This window comes from Schistocerca cancellata, chromosome 6, assembly GCF_023864275.1.
Source record: "Schistocerca cancellata isolate TAMUIC-IGC-003103 chromosome 6, iqSchCanc2.1, whole genome shotgun sequence".
Classification (NCBI taxonomy): domain Eukaryota; kingdom Metazoa; phylum Arthropoda; class Insecta; order Orthoptera; family Acrididae; genus Schistocerca; species Schistocerca cancellata.
In genome coordinates this window covers 425,757,156-425,772,100 of record NC_064631.1, presented here as the reverse complement: position 1 = coordinate 425,772,100, position 14,945 = coordinate 425,757,156, and the positions used below count along the sequence as shown (strand labels likewise).

The 14,945-nt window shown below is 43.4% G+C and overlaps 1 protein-coding gene across 1 annotated transcript in view; it reads left to right on the top strand.

The window, feature by feature from the left end:
* The window catches only part of LOC126088361 (C-Maf-inducing protein-like), a 938,159-nt gene that overhangs the window by 320,787 nt on the left and 602,427 nt on the right, over positions 1-14,945 (top strand). The window lies entirely within an intron of this gene.

The window sequence follows — 14,945 nt, the reverse complement described above, 5'->3', positions numbered from 1 at the left end:
TTAGTGTACGTTTATTGCGTCAAAACTGGTTTAGTTCAAGGTACATCATCATGTGGCCAGTTTTAATCTTGTTCACCTGAAGGTCTTCGAACGAAACCGGTTGTAGCGTAATAAAAGTACATAAATACAGTTGTGATTGTTCTCATTTACACAAATTACGCGGAAGCGTTATTTAAGGAAACAGAATTGTAGCAAGAACTCATTTACATGAAATCAAATTTTGCACATTTGTCTGCGGTAATAACGAAGCTGGAAGCCACAGGTAATTACTGGAATCTCTGACAGTTATTGAATAGTTGAAAAATATTTGCAATCATCCTATGGAGAAGTGGATGCGGCAGCAAAAGATAAAATGGACAAAGTTTTCGGATCACATCCTGATTCTGAGTTGTGAGCTTAACAAAATAATATTTTGTGGCGAAAACTTTCAACTTGATCCGGCCTTGTCCCAAATTTCTTAACACCAGTATGCGCCTCCCACTTCTTGTGACATACAAAGGTCATTTTCTATGAACAAAAACGTTATATCAGATAAACACATGAGCCTTACCGAAGAAAAGTTGGAGAACCGGTAGTTGTGTCCTATTTTAGAAGAAAATAAAAATAAATATCTAAGTGAATTTTGATACCATATATTTACCGCCTCATGGTGCTTGTTTAATGATAAGGTACTGCATGAATGCATGCATGTTTTACAATTTGATAGTGCACGAAGTTCCGGGTTGTATTTATTGCCTTCATAGACGACACCGAATTAATTAAAAATACTGATATTTGCTACACTCTTAATGTATTTGGAACGAATTATTTCGTATGAAGTATTGAGTATTTTTCAGATTAGCCGCACTAATTCTAATGCGAATCGAGAGTCATTTAAGGCATAGTGGACTATGAGTAACGGAGAATATTCCGCAGCCTGCAAGTCATTCAAAAATCAAATTGGCAACAGTATCTATTCAGCTAGTAAGTGTCAGCTTACGTAGTAATAAAAGTGTTGTTAGAATTTCATCACAATTGTTTATTCTGTTAGCAGAATTTTTAAAGGAGGCCATGTTAGGTATAAGAAAAGGTACCATCGTCCTTATCAAGCCAAATAGATAAACTGAACTGTACATAGCGTCGCCCGACCGTCGTGTCATCCTCGGCACATAGGCTTCACCAGATGCGGATACGGAGGGGTTTGTGGTCAGACCACCGCTCTCCCGGCCGTTGTAGCTATTAATTTGTCGTCACAAGGGCTGAGTGCCCCTGCTTGCCAACAGCATTCGGCTCATTCGGACGGTCACCCGTACAAGTGCCAGCCAAGCCCGACAGCGCTTAATTTAGGTGATCTGACGGGGACCGGTGTGACCACTGCAGCAAGGCCTTTGAGAAACTGTTCATATCGCCGATTCATTGTTCTTACAAAGTAATATTTTTTACTAGATATCCTTTGAACATTTTGAGACAAGGACAGTAATGGAGTCTGTTAGTTTAGTCACAACTTGTAAGTAGTTTACATCTACATCTACACCATACTCCGCAAGCGCAAGCCACCTAATGGTGTGTGGCAGAGGGTACTTTTGGTACCACTGCCTAATCCCTCTAACCCTGTTGCACTCGCGAATTCTGCGTGGGAAGACTGAGTGTCGGTAAGCCTCTGTATTAGCTCTAATTTCACTCTTTTCTCCTTGTGTACAATACACGATATGTATGTGGGGGAAAGTAATACGTTGTCAGACTCCTCCTGAATAGTGCTGTCCCGAAATTTCAATAATTACTCTCTTCTTGATGCACAAGTCTCTCTTGTAACGTCTGCCAGTGGTGTTTGTTTAGCATCTGTAACGCTCTCTCGCCAGCTAAACGATCCCGTGACGAAACGTGCCTTTCTTCGTTGGATCTTCTCTATCTCCTCTATCAGTCCTACCTGATAGGGATCCCAGACAGACAAACAGTACTCAAGAATCGGGCGAAATAGCGCTTTATAAGCCACTTCTTTCGTGGATGAGTTACATTTCCTTAAGATTCTTCCGATGAATCTGAGTCTGTTGTCTGCTTTTCCCACTATCTGTTTTATATGGTCTTTCCACTTAAGGTCGCTCTGGATAATAACAGCTAGATATTTTACGGCAGACGCTGTCTCCAGCTACACTCCTGGAAATGGAAAAAAGAACACATTGACACCGGTGTGTCAGACCCACCATACTTGCTCCGGATACTGCGAGAGGGCTGTACAAGCAATGATCACACGCACGGCACAGCGGACACACCAGGAACCGCGGTGTTGGCCGTCGAATGGCGCTAGCTGCGCAGCATTTGTGCACCGCCGCCGTCAGTGTCAGCCAGTTTGCCGTGGCATACGGAGCTCCATCGCAGTCTTTAACACTGGTAGCATGCCGCGACAGCGTGGACGTGAACCGTATGTGCAGTTGACGGACTTTGAGCGAGGGCGTATAGTGGGCATGCGGTAGGCCGGGTGGACGTACCGCCGAATTGCTCAACACGTGGGGCGTGAGGTCTCCACAGTACATCGATGTTGTCGCCAGTGGTCGGCGGAAGGTGCACGTGCCCGTCGACCTGGGACCGGACAGCAGCGACGCACGGATGCACGCCAAGACCGTAGGATCCTACGCAGTGCCGTAGGGGACCGCACCGCCACTTCCCAGCAAATTAGGGACACTGTTGCTCCTGGGGTATCGGCGAGGACCATTCGCAACCGTCTCCATGAAGCTGGGCTACGGTCCCGCACACCGTTAGGCCGTCTTCCACTCACGCCCCAACATCGTGCAGCCCGTCTCCAGTGGTGTCGCGACAGGCGTGAATGGAGGGACGAATGGAGACGTGTCGTCTTCAGCGATGAGAGTCGCTTCTGCCTTGGTGCCAATGATGGTCGTATGCGTGTTTGGCGCCGTGCACGTGAGCGCCACAATCAGGACTGCATACGACCGAGGCACACAGGGCCAACGCCCGGCATCATGGTGTGGGGAGCGATCTCCTACACTGGCCGTACACCACTGGTGATCGTCGAGGGGACACTGAATAGTGCACGGTACATCCAAACCGTCATCGAACCCATCGTTCTACCATTCCTAGACCGGCAAGGGAACTTGCTGTTCCAACAGGACAATGCACGTCCGCATGTATCCCGTGCCACCCAACGTGCTCTAGAAGGTGTAAGTCAACTACCCTGGCCAGCAAGATCTCCGGATCTGTCCCCCATTGAGCATGTTTGGGACTGGATGAAGCGTCGTCTCACGCCGTCTGCACGTCCAGCACGAACGCTGGTCCAACTGAGGCGCCAGGTGGAAATGGCATGGCAAGCCGTTCCACAGGACTACATCCAGCATCTCTACGATCGTCTCCATGGGAGAATAGCAGCCTGCATTGCTGCGAAAGGTGGATATACACTGTACTAGTGCCGACATTGTGCATGCTCTGTTGCCTGTGTCTATGGGCCTGTGGTTCTGTCAGTGTGATCATGTGATGTATCTGACCCCAGGAATGTGTCAATAAAGTTTCCCCTTTCTGGGACAATGAATTCACGGTGTTCTTATTTCAATTTCCAGGAGTGTATTTTTCATCAATAGTGTAGCTGTACAGTAGTGGATTTCTTTTCCTATCTGTGCGCAATATGTTACATTTATTTACGTTTAGGGTCAAGTGCCACAGCCTGCACCAGTCATCAATTCTCCGCAGGTCGTTCTGCGAATTCTTACCATCTTCTGTCGTTGCTACTTTGTTATAGACAACTGCGTCATCTGCGATTAGCCTTAAAGAGCATCCGACGCTTTCTACTAGATCATTTATATATATCACACTTCCCTGTGGTACTCAGGATATTACCTTTACAACTGTCGATTTTGTTCCGTTGAGAGCGACATGTTGAGTTCTGCCTGCAAGAAAGTCTGGAATCCTATCGCAAGTCTGCTCCGATACTCCGTAAGCTCGTATTTTTTTTCATTAAACTGCAATGCGGTACGGTGTCAAATGCCTTACTGATGTCAAGGAACACGGCATCAATCTGATCGCTGTTGTCCACTGCGCTGTGGATCTCATGACGGACGGAGGTAGCTGAGTTTCGCAGGATCTCTGTTTGCGGAATCCATGTTGATTTTTATAGAGATGATCATTTTCCAAAAACGTCGTAATTCTTTAGCATAAAACGTGTTCCATAATTCTACAACAGATTGACGTCAACGATATAGGTGTATAATTGTGTGGATGTCCTACGGCCTTTCTTAAAAAAGGGAATGACTTGCGCTTTTTTCCAGTTGTTAGGTACCTTTCATTGCTCAAGTGATCCACGACAAATTACTGCTAGAAGGGGGCCAAATTCTTTCGCATAATCTTTGTAGAATCTTACAGTTATCTAATCTGATACTGACGCCTTTCCATCACTAAGCGACTGTAGTTGCTTTCCGTTTTCGCGATATCTATATCTGCCATTTCGACATTCTTACGACGATTGAAAGGAGGGACAGTGTTACGACCTTCCGCGGTGAAACAACTTCGGAAGACCGAATTGAGTTAGAATTTCACTCGTTAGTTGATGAAATACCTGTTTTATACGTGATAAAGTAACGGTAAGAAGATTATTACGTTTGTTAGATTGTGGGGCCTCTTTGTATAAAATTGCTGAAACGCCTGTGTGATACCTGTATGCTCTCCGGCATCTGATGATTTTAGTGACACGCAGATACGCAGTCATAACCCAAAACATTGAGCCTCTGCTTTATAGCCTTTGGAACGCAATACAATAGCGAATTCGCGTGCTATTAATTCGACAAGGCCTCGCTATGTTCCCAGAGCCATGTGGTGCCTGATACCTACGCAGAGGATACCAACTACCTTAAATTACCGACCCATGGTTTGTGGGCCTAGAGCCGGTTTCCGATAGCAGTCCAGATGTGTTCCATCGCGTTTACATCAGTTCACTTTCGTGGCCAAGACATCAAATTGTCAGCCGTGGCGGAACGTGCTCTTCAGTCGGGTGATCACGTAGTGAAATTTTCGGAAATTGAAGTTTTATGTACTATGACGAACTATTATTCACGGCTGTATAGAGAAGCCATGGAAATATATAAACATGGGGATAATTTTAACAGAAAAGAAAAAGCTATGAAACTCAGTGATGTATTGATAGTTGCGCTACAGAATCGATGAGAAGTTTTTACCTTTGACGTACTATGATCGATAGCTATATTTTATCCTTGACAAGGTTTATCTCTGCTAACACGCGAAATCCAGACCACGTCCACTTTCCACGGTATTTATGCCGTTCTTCGACGTCCGACTCGTCAGTCGGCAAGACTCAGCACAACCAGGAGCACCTCCGAAGATGTCCAACGTAGCTTTGGACGAAACGTCAGGGATAGAAGAGTTCCATGGACCACGGCCATACGACCCGGAAGAATTCTCGGCAGCTGAAACATCAAATTGTGTTGTCTATTATGCTCCTCAAATAACTGTAACATGAATCTGGCCTTGTGACATGGACACGTATCCTCCTGGAAGATATCGATCCTGAACGTATTCAGGTGGCCCGCAATAATGTTCACGCAGTCCACAACTATGATGATGTCTTCTATTCCTACCATAGCTACCATGGGAAACTAGGTGAACGTCCCCCATAGCATAACTCATCACCCATCAGTCTGCCTCCTTAGCGCAGTGCACGTTCCTAGTAAAATCAGTGGTAAAAGTCTAGATCGCGTTGGATATTTTACTAAAATGACCGGTTTCGCCCTAGTCTTGGGCCACTTCAGATAAGCACTGTGAAAAATAGAAAACGTGCTAGTTACATAAAGAAGTCAGTGACTTAAAGTAAGTTATACGTACGAAAATCGAAGATTCGTTATCCATCAGCTGAAGTTTACGATGTCTAGAACAGTTAGCAGACCTCAGAAGTTGAATGCTGCTGTTGCCTGGGCAACGCTGCGTTATATAGATCATGTGAGGGGGTGCTTCTGCTGTATGACTTTAGCGTCAGCCAATGAGGAATGATGTACATAAATTATGTATCATTTGAAGATACAGTTTATTTGAAAGTGAATAATTATAAAAAAAGTAGTGCCTATAGGACAGAACAGAATGTTAAAAATAGTGAGTAACGTAATAAGATTATTTAAAAATTATTTCTCTTTATTTCTTGTAGTTCCATCTGCGGGAAATCATTTAACTAGCATAAAATGTCCACAGCATAGGCTATTTAATCAGTAGAATGTGTGTATAGAATAAATGATAATTATAGTGTAGTTACATAGTGTTTCGAATAATATGGAATTTAGTGTCAGCTGCCTTGCCAACAGCAGTAGTTCAGCGACTGAGGTCTACTGACTGTTCCAGACAGCGTCAACTTCAGCTGATGGATAACGAATCTTCGATTTTAATGCGTATAAATTACTTTAAGTCACTGACTTCTTTATGTAACCAGCACGTTTTCTATCTTTCACAGTGCTTATCTGAAGATGGCCTAAGACTAGGAAGAAACCGGCCATTTTAATAAAATAATCATCGCGAACTTGACTATTGATTCATTAATTTTAAATAGTTTACAATGTCGCTGTGTCCCAAAAATGTTATCAAAATTTTTGAATGTCCGGAGTAGCCGCTCCCTTGGATGGCTGTGTACCCGTCTATGAGCATCAACTTGAAACGTGATTCCTTCGACCAGGCGATGCGTTCCCATCGATCCACAGTCCAATCTCGATGATCCAGCATGCACTGCAGCCGTAATTGATGTCGTTATAGGGTCAACATGGGAGCATGAACAGATCGTCTATTGCAGAATCCCGTGTTCAACAATGTGCGCTAAACGATATGCTCTGAAAACCATTGTTTCCATTTTTTAGGCGTAACTCTTCCATTACGTGTGGTTTAGGGTTATTCTATTTTGACTGGGATTTTGGGAAACTTAGGGTGAAATTGAAATCGAAATTAATGTGGTAACCCTATTATTTATAGCAGGGACTCCTCCATGTATTACCTCTGTGATTCTACAGATCTATTAACGGGGATTCCCTCAAGCTCTTATTGAAGACAATGCTTTTAATTTTAGCTTGCTATATTAATTATGCTGTTGCCGTTGTTAAGTGTGACATCGGAACTTAACCGTATTATACCAATAATAATCGCACGGAAAGTTGAGCAATTACACTGACTGTGTACAAATGTAGCCCCCAGGTAGCACGATATCTGGAGAAACTGCCTGTGAAGGATATGTTTAGCCATTTTAATTCTTTGGTGACAAAAAGCAACGAGCATAAAGCAGACAAAAATGGAGACATAGAGCTCTCATCGAAACCAAGCATTTTGGGATTGAATATGAGGAAGAAATAAAAAATTGGCAGCTGAAGTTTATTGGGATAATGTACTAAGCTTGAAAGATCAACGTGGCAATATAATTTACGAAAACCTCGAAGTGGTCATTTCACTTTTACTAGCAGTTCCATCTTGAAATAATGAGGTAGAAAGATTGAATGGTCTCAAAAATATAAAAGCAGACAAAAGAAATATACGTAACAAGGAAATCCTTAACGGGTAGCTTCAGACAACATGCCAAGCGCAGCGAAAAGGTGCAGAAGTAATGCTGCAGCTTCTGATTCTGTAAATATATGAATGTTTTGTATAATGTATTATAAATGTTACTAAATACGTAAAACAATATGTTGTTCTATATTATAATTATACCCCCTAAACCTACGGATTTTCGAAATATTTAGCATATTTTGGAGACAATTCCGAAACAGTGAAGGGAAAAACCAAAATCGTAAGTGGAAACAGCGTCTAAAACATCTGCGCCTGCTATTCATTATACTCTGTCGTCATATCTATCACAGATAGCCGCCTCTGCTGCTTTACGGAGCGAGCAAGCCCCAAAACATCCATGTTCTGTGATGAAGCGAGGACGTCGAACACCTTCTCACGTACTCATGGTTTCGTCGTTCTCCAGCTGCTTCCCGTAGGTGCTCATGACAGTGTCACTTGGACAGCAGACCGTTACCGCCGTTTTCGTGATGCTCGATCCCAGGTGCAAGAGCCATATCAATCTGCCCTTTTTTCAAAGTCGCTTGTGTCAGTGTATTTCTCCTTCTGCGGTTTTACTAACGCGAAAATCATTCCCCATTTGCCTCTGTTCTGCTTAGATTGTTTCCTCACCGCATCGCATGCCCACCTGGCGGCATTGTCTCGCGGTGAACAGTGGTCACACAGTGTTTTGCGGAGGAAAAGCTTCCTGCAAAGGAGACCGACAAATAAATTCCGTATCGCGATATCTCATTCTGCGGTTATTTCCGCTTAGATTACTTCCCAGCGGCGGTTTCTTATGTGTGGTCGGCTGACCTCCGTTCGTCAGAGTCGTACTGCATGCAGCTCCTCCTGGTTTGTAAGTGATGAAACCACTGCTCTGCTGCCTTCACGAGGAAAGAAATACGCATCCCGCTGAATGACTCGGCAGGATTTCCCTCTTCTAGATAGACTCTGGACATGAACGAATGATTAACACAGGCTCCGTTACGATAGACTACACTGAAGAGCCAAAGAAACTGTTACACCTGTCTAATATCGTGTAGGGCCCCCGTGAGCACGTAGAAGCGCTGCAACACGACGTGGCATGGACGCGACTAATGTGTGAAGTAGTGCTAGAGGGAATCGACACCATTAATACTGCAGGGCTGTCCAGAAATCCGTAAGAGTACGAGGAGACGGGGATCTCTTCTGAACAGCACATTGCAAGGCATCCTACATATGCTCAATTATGTTCATGTCTGGGGAATTTGGTGGCCAGCGAAAGTGTTTAAATCAGAAGATTGTTCCTGGAGCCACTCTGTAGCAGTTGTGGAGGTGTGGAGTGTCGCATTGTCCTGCTGGAATTGTCCAAGTCCGTCGGAATGCACACTGGACATGAATGGATGCAGGTGATCAGACAGGATCTTTACGTACACGTTATCTAATCAGAGTCGTATCTAGACGAATCAGGGGTCCCATGTCACTCCAACTGCCCACGCCATTGCAGAGCCTCCACCAGCTTTAATAATCCCCCGCTGACATGCAGGGTCCGTGGATTCATGAGGTTGTCTCCATACCCGTACACGTCCATCCGCTCGATACAAATTGAAACGAGACTCGCCCTACCAGGCAACATGTTTCTTGTCATCAACAGTCCAATGTCGGTATTGACGGGTCCGGGCGAAGCGTAAGGCTTTGTGCCGTGCAGTCATCAAAGGTACCGGAGTGAGCGCTCGACTCCGAAAGCCCATATCGATTAGGTTTCGTTGAATGGTTCGCACGCTGACACAAGCTGGTGGCCTAATATTGAAATCTGCAGCAATTTGCGGAAGGGCTGCACTTCTTTCACGTTGAACGATTCTCTTTAGTCGTCGTTGGTCCCGTTCTTGCAGGATCTTTTTCCAGCGGCAGCATGTCGCAGATTTGATGTGTAACCGGATTCCTGATGCTCACGGTATAATCGTGAAATGGTCGTACGGGAAAATTCCCACTTCATTGCTACCTCGGAGATGCTGTGTCCCATCGCTCGTGCACCGGCTATAATACCACGTTCAAAGTCACATAAAGCTTGGTAACCTGGCATTGTAGCAGGAGTTCAAATGGGTCAAATGGCTTTGAGCACTATGGGACTTAACTTCTGAAGTCATCAGTCCCCTAGAACTAAGAACTACTTAAACCTAACTAACCCAAGGACATCACACACACCCATGCCCGAGGCAGGATTCGAACATGCGTCCGTAGCGTTCACACGGTTCCAGACTGTAGCGCCTAGAACCGCTCGGCCACCCCGGCCGTCTGTAGCAGGAGTAACCGATCTATTAACTACGCCAGACACTTGCGAGTATATAGACGTTGCCGACCACAGCGCTTTATGCTGCCTGTTTACATAGCTCTGTATTTGAATATGCGTGCCTATATCAGTTTCTTTGGCGCTTAGTGTAAAAGAAGGACGGAGATCAGGGTTTCAAATAACCATCGTCAAAAAGATCGTTCATGACGGAGAATAAGCTCGAAAAGAACATGGGTAAACATGGAAATCGGCAACATTCTTTTCAAAGGCAAATCTTCGTATTCACCTAACCACTTCATGCGAACCACGGGAAACCTAAATTTCAGTGTAGGGATGGAGATATGAACCTTATTCCTCCAGACGGAAGATCCAGAGCTTTCAGCACTGCATCTCTTGCAGCGTACTCTGATGAAGAGTAATCAATGCTTTTACAAAAAGTAAGGACACGTTCGTGAAAACGGAAAATGGAAATGAACCCCGTGAGATGCTATAAAGAGTTATTGTTACATTAAAGCTTTATAATCCATTCTTCAGAAAAAAGCTCGGATACTAGAGCAGTATAAACAGGACATCGGAAACAATCACACCTTTCAGGTATGTCATATATTCACTACATTTACAGTGGAGGTATGTGAAACATCGTTCTTTTTGGTTTGCTCGTTGACGACTGGTTGCTTTTGGTGACAGATTAAATTTATGCAGCACAGCATTGCATTTCGGAAAAGCCCGTTCCTCTAGGTGGAGGGAAGGGCTGGTTTGTGATTCAACACGACAAGGCTATGATTTCAGTTCTTATGAAAGCGGTTCGTATTTCCATGGTCATCTTATTACAAATACACTCGAAGACTATAACAGTCCCCAATTTTTGGTCAAATGTTTGAGCGAGCGAAAACAAGACTCTCGATAAATTACAGAATGAGTCCTTGTTAGAATTTTCATAACCAAACAAGAGTGGAAAATGGGCAGATGAGGTCTCAAATTGGCCAGCATGAGGTCCAGGTTTGCAAAAAAGGATTTAATTGGATGAAAGTAAACAGTGTACTTAAGAAAAAATTAGTAATTTGAGTGAAAATATTTGATTGAATTTGAAATGGACACATCGGGTATCAAAATGGCCAGCGCGAGGTCTAGTTCTGAAAAAAATTTAATTGCTTCAACGTAATCACAGCAATTACGGAATACTTACCTACTTGAGGGACAACTTAAATATTTTTCGAACACTGGTGCTAAATGCATAACTGAAGTGTGTAAAAGTTCATGTATTCAGGACCTAGCTACTTTGCGCATAAAAAGCTACATTAATGTGTTGCCTATCTGTCAAAGTGGTTTCCTTCACATCAAGTCCTAATTCAGCACATTTCGAGAACAGAAGACGCTAGGAAAGCAAATGAGGTATCGATAAGTTCATGCTTTCTGAAAAACATTGAAAATAAAAAAATAAAAAAATTGAAAAATCGGTCAAATTTTGTGTGAAATTTTTCTCCTAAGAGTAAGAAATAAAATAGATTGGAGAAACATTTGACGTGCCTTTGAATGATGTTCGAAATCACGTACAACAAATGAAGTTCGGCAAATGTTCCTCTAATCAGTTTTATTATTACTTTTAGACAAAATCTTTCACAAAAAATTCGACCGGTTTTTCTAATTTTTTATTTTATTGATCACACTGCTACAATAAGCGCTATGTTTACGATTTATACGTCGACCTACGTTGCATATTTGCATGTGCGAAATTCCATCAACAGCAGTATGGGACATTTGTTCCTGGAACAAAAGTTAAATAGCTGCCCACTGTGTTGTTAGCTGATGTAATGCCATACGCTGTGGTTACTAGGTAATTACCTATTCCAACCAGTAGCGGGATAAACTTTCCGCTTGTATGTGTTGATTCCCAGTAACATACCGTATCTCCTCCTGTATTTCAAAAACCATATAAAAACGGAGCATGAGTGGTAAAAATGTCTATCGCTCATCTAGATGAGTAATTTCGAATGGCGCATTTGGTGATTATGCAATCTCCCGGAGACAAGTGTCAACAAATGTCTTGCAGTTTAAGGTGTCAACCTTCTGACGCAATTGTGCTCCACCAAAAGCTACGAGAGAACTAACGTAATTGGATTATTTTTACCCCGCTAAGCAAAACTGTTCTAGAGACGGTATCTCAGAGAAGAGCAATTCATCACTTGACAGTATGTTTGAAGAACTAATAGCAAGCTCTTGTATTTTCACAAAGACCCAGCTATGTTATGGCTGTTTGCTTTGTTCGACAATAGCTCTTTGTGATACAGTTTACAGACAAATGCTGTATTTTTTTCTATTCTATTACCGCTCTCGGGTGTGTAGAAACATGTAATGTTCGTAAGAAGGTAATTCACATAAGTGCTTGTGGTTTTCTTTTCTATTCCACTTACGATAAATGTCCCTGAATTACTCAGCTTAGTACTGGCTGTTACGAGTATCAGTACAACGGGCTGAAAGACAAGAAATGTCAGGCACAGGAGCCGGGAAAGGAACAGTTAAAAACTGTGTGCAGTTACTAGTAAGCTCTCTTTCGCTTATTCACCAAACACTTATTTCAAAATTTTGGCGTTATCCTTCTGGGATTACTTCCACATGTTCTACTAATATTTCTCCCTCTCCGCGTGTGTGTAATGTAATGTGCGCGACCCAAATCTAAAATGTAACATTTTTTTGGGGACACTCATCCACTTTTGAAGATACTACTATGGATGATAAAGTTAGAAAGCTACGAGGGATGATCAATAAATATTGCAAAACTTTTTTTGCTGAAAGCAGGTTAGTTTTAGCCAAGATTCCAATACACCATATTATTCTTCACACTTTTGGCTATAAAATCTTATTTTCAATATAACGCGACGACCTTACACCACGTCACTGCCAGGCGCGGTGGCCGAGCGGTTCTAGGCGCTTCAATCCGGAACCGCGCGACTGCTACTGTCACAGGTTCGAATCCTGCCTCGGGCAAGGATGTGTGTGATGTCCTTAGGTTAGTTAGGTTTAAGTAGTTCTAAGTTCTAGGGGACTGATGACCTCAGATGTTAAGTCCCATAGTACTCAGAGCCATTTGAAGCCACGTCACTGGGTAGGTCTGTATACCCGCATGGTACCACTCTACTAGTCGACGTCGAAGCCAATGTCTTGATGCACCAAAAACCTCCCCAATATCCACGTACTGCTTCCCGCGGAGTTCATCTTTCATTGGGCCAAACAGACGGAAGACGGAAGGTGCGAGATCCGGGCAGTTCAATGAAGTTTTGTGAGCTCCTCTCGGAAGTTCAGACTTATGTGAGACCTTCAGTCGTCGTGAAGAAAAAGTTCGTTTGCATTTTTGTGGCGACGAACACGATGAATTCGTTTCTTCAGTTTCCTGGGGATAGTACAACACACTTCAGAGTTGATCTTTACACTAAGAGGGAGGACACAAAACAGAATAACGCCTTCAGAGTTCCAGATGACTTCTCGGCTGAATGTGTGGCTTTGAAATTTTCTTTGGAGGAAAGATGGTATGCCACCACTCCATGGATTGCCGTTTTGTTTCCAGTTCGGAGTGATGAACCCATGTTTCATCGCTTGTAACGATGTTCGACAAAACACTTGTCACGATTAGCCTCGTAACGCGCAAGTCTTCCCTCACAGATGGCCCTTCGTTGCTCTTTATGGTCTTGTGTTAGGCGGCGAGGAACTCAGCGGTCAAAAGCTTTGGAGTACCCCAACTGATGGACGAGTGTGTCAGTACTACCAACAAAGGGTCCCATGTGAACAGCGAAGTGTTTGATGGTAATCCATTGATCATCTTGAATGAATGTATCCACACGTTCCAACAATGCCGGTGTCACAGCTGTGCATGGCCTGCCGACACGCGGGATTGACAGCTTTGCGCGACCTTGTTGGGATGGTGGCAGACGCCTCGTCCAATGACTCAAGGTGCTTTTGTTCAGTGCCAGGTTTCCGTAGACATTCTGCAAGCACCTATGGAAATTGTGACGCTGTGGTTTTTCGCCAAAAGAAGCTCAATGACAGCTCTCTGCTTGGAACACACTTTCGTTATAGGCGCCATTTTGAAGGCAACGTGTTGCGCCGCCACTCATCATAACTTTATGAAACTATAGAGGTTGAAGCGGGAATATTCCACGATGTACCACAACAAAAAGCCGCATTTTTTCAATTGACACTGCCCGAGAAAAAGAAAGTTTTACCTTACTTATTGAACGCCCCCTCGCACTTTGTCACAAATTAGTTATTATTTATTCACATTTAGATATCAATAGCTGTCATACCTAAAAGATTTTCTATGTAGTAGCAAGATAATGGTTGTATGGATCGAGGGATTACCGAAGCGTCCGATTCCACCCGTCTACTTTGCCCATTGACGTCATCAACATGGCGGAAATGGCTATTCTAAGTGTCTCCAATATGGCGTCTATGATGTCACTACATACACACGGCAACAAACACGAAAATACGTACAAATAAGACAATAACATTTTGGGTTTTAGGGAGGGGACAAGCTAAATATAACAGAAAAAAAAGACACACCATTGTCTCAAAACACAAAAATGACGAAGAAAAAAAATTACAAAATGTACAGGAATCAGACACTTCCCTTGACCTATATAGGTCAACCATAACTATTGATACGAAAAAACTACCACCTGCAACTACCAAAAACAAAACCAAAACCTCAACACCTCAAAAAATTCAAAAGCCATCCCTACGTAAATTAAAACATATTCAGTACACCACAAATACACAAAAAACACAACAAGACGACATCTACAAACACAAACAACTCATAAACGCCGCATTGTAATGGTGTCATACACCACAACACCTGTACGTCATGGGTCAAAGCAGACGGGTGGAATCGGACGCTTCCGTTGACACATGGATAGAAACCTGTTGCAAAATAAAACTCTTTCGCGATGAAAGATTAAACATTAGGTTACTGTGTCCTTCAGTATTATTGTCACATTCAGTCAGTCTTCCACAATCTGAAAACGGTTCATAGATCCCTGGAAGCCAAACTTCAACAGAACGGCTCTCACGTGTCGTATATAACACTCGAATGTTGCGGCTAGATGCGAGGGTGGCGCGAGTGTAGAGACACTTTATCTGGGCTACGTATGTGTTAAAGGCAGATGCGTAGTGA